Below are 2765 nucleotides of genomic sequence, written 5' to 3' on the forward strand. Positions count from 1 at the left end.
AGGTTGCTGTCAATGGGTGTGGGGTGGGGGGACATTTGTTGGGGCTCCCAAGTGCATGGTGTCATGTGGCTTGCCTGCAGGGCATGGTCAGGGGTGAATGGCTGCCTGCGAGGCATGCCCAGGGTTGTAGGGTGATCCCCTGTGGTGTGGGCTGCCTGTGGGTCATGTCAGGGGTGATGGGCTGCCTCCGGTGCATGTCCAGTGGTGATGGGCTGCCTGCGGGTCATGGTCTGGGGTGATGGGCTGTCTGCAGGGCATGGGGAGGGGACGAGGGGTGCACCCGGGAGGGTCCACACTGCCAATTTGCGTGTGAGACTCCCCACGCACCCCCCGAATACACGTACCACACTCACACCAGCCCAATCGCGTGTGAAACTCCCTGCGCATCCCCAGAATACGTATACCCTGCTCACGCCAGTCCAATCGTGGGTGATATTCCCTGCGCACCCCCTTGAATAAGCGTACCTCGCTCGCGCCAGGCCAAAGGTGTTTGAAATTCCCTGCGCACCCCGAATACGCATAGGCCGCTCGTGCCAGGCCAATCATGGGTGAAACTACCTGCGCACCCCCTGAATACGCGTACCCCGCTCGCGCCAGGCCAATCTCATGTGAAACTCCCCACGTATCCCCTTGAATATGCGTACCCCACTTGCGCCAGGCCAATCGCGTGTGAAACTCCCCGTGCACCCCCCGAATACGCGTACCCCGCTTGCACCAGCCCAATCGCGTGTGAGACTCCCTGCGCACACCCGGAATACACACAAGCAGCCCATCCACCCTCCTCATGCCCTGCAGGCAGCCCATCCACCCTGACCATGACCTGCAGGATGCCTATCACCCCTGGGCATGCCCTGCAGGCAGTCCATCCACCCTGGGAATGCCCCACAGGCAGCCCATCACCCCTGACCATGACCCACAAGCAGCCCACACCACAGGGGAGCACCCTACAACCCTGGGCATGCCCCGCAGGCAGCCCATCCACCCTGGACATGCCCCGCAGGCAGCCCATCACCCCAGACCATGACCCGCAGGCAGCCCATCACAGGCCGCCCACACAAGAGGGGACCACCCTACAACCTTGGGCATGTCCGCAGGCAGCCCATCACCCCTGACCATGACCCGCATGCAGCACATCACCCCTGACCATGCCCTGCAGGCAGCCCACACCACAGTGGGGACATTTTCCACACAATTTGCCTGGCGCAGGCAGGGGACGCGTATTCAAAAGGGTGCGCAAGTTGATTTCCACACGTTTTGGTTGAAACGAGAAGGGGACCCGTATTAAAGGGGGTGAGCGAGTACATTTTGACGTGTTTTGGCTGTCGTGAGTGGGGTACGCATTACGCATATCGAAGGGGGTGTGCAGGGAGATTTTCACGTGTTTTGGCTGCCGCGAGTGGAGTACCTGTATTCAAGCCGGTGCCCAAGTACATTTTCACGTGTTTTTGCCACCGTGAGTGGGGTACGCGTATCGAAGGGGGTGTGCAGGGAGATTTTCACGCATTTTGGCTGCCACGAGCGGGGTACCCGTACTCAAGGGGGTGTGCGAGTACATTTTCATGCATTTTGGCTGCCTTAAGCGGGGTACACGTAGTTTTTCACACTATTACAGTGTAGTGGCCCTGTAAGCTGGTCCAGGGTTAGCACGGCTCTTTGCGCTGTATTGGGGATTTCGATGACTTTTCCTTGCGAAAGGGGCTCTCTTGGGGGCGTAACTGGCGCTGCGGGATGTTCGTTATGCCACGGCTCAAAATGGCTTGGGAAATCCATGAATACGCGGTGCGTCAGAATGCTGTTTAGAGCACACGGCTGGCACACGCTGGTGCACGCTCCCTCTCTGCGCTGCCCGCGTGCGCTGCTTTTGCGCTGAATTCTATGAATTAGCCCCTGTATCTCAAGTCTAAGTTAGATTGGGGGAGTGTTATGTACTAACTCCAAGATCTCGAGAGGCAGTTCATGCATATCACTGATGCCTGATACTCAGGAAATTGTTTTAGCTCCTGCTCTTTAAATGCTAGTTTTGAACCCTGTGCTATTTATCTTATATTGCATTTAGGAAGAAGCCAGGTATTAAACTGGATGTGAGTGTACGGCCATGTATTCTAAGGAATAACATATCTCTATCATATATAAAAAGGATGCATTGGGTCACAGAACTGATTGGTGACTTTCACTAGTCATATATAGTAGGTACTTTAACCTATATTTGCTTGCAGTAATAGACCACAGTGCAAGTGTTGAAATGGTCTACCACATATGATAGTTGCACTATTAACCCCACTCATTGCACATTTGACACTAGAGCAAAGTACAATACAAGTTACAAGTTACAAGGAAGTTTCAAGGAATCTACTTTCATTTTTAAACCATTACGCACATTAAAGTCTAATAACATTCTCTTTATTTCTCAACTAAACAAGAAGAAATGGTGTGCATATATTGACATCAATTAAACATTAATGTATATATTTTAAAAATTAAATCAGAAACAGAACAATGTAAACCTATAAAAAAAAAACAAGCTGCCCTTTCAATATCTGAATACACCAAATTTGTTTGGAAAAGTAATAATAGCTCTTCAAACTTGCTATTACCATTCTTTTGATACAATCAAGCAAATAGATACTTGGGAGGACAGCTCAGGGGCAAAATGCTTGCCTTGGAAGCAAGAACATGCTGAGCAACACAACTTTGATCCCCGGGTCCACGCTTAGAAACCTGTGGGTATTAAGTGCGTTATAAATAATTAATTATATATACATCAT

This window comes from Ambystoma mexicanum, chromosome 12 (genome assembly GCF_040938575.1).
Source record: "Ambystoma mexicanum isolate Mex_15411 chromosome 12, UKY_AmexF1_1, whole genome shotgun sequence".
Taxonomy (NCBI): domain Eukaryota; kingdom Metazoa; phylum Chordata; class Amphibia; order Caudata; family Ambystomatidae; genus Ambystoma; species Ambystoma mexicanum.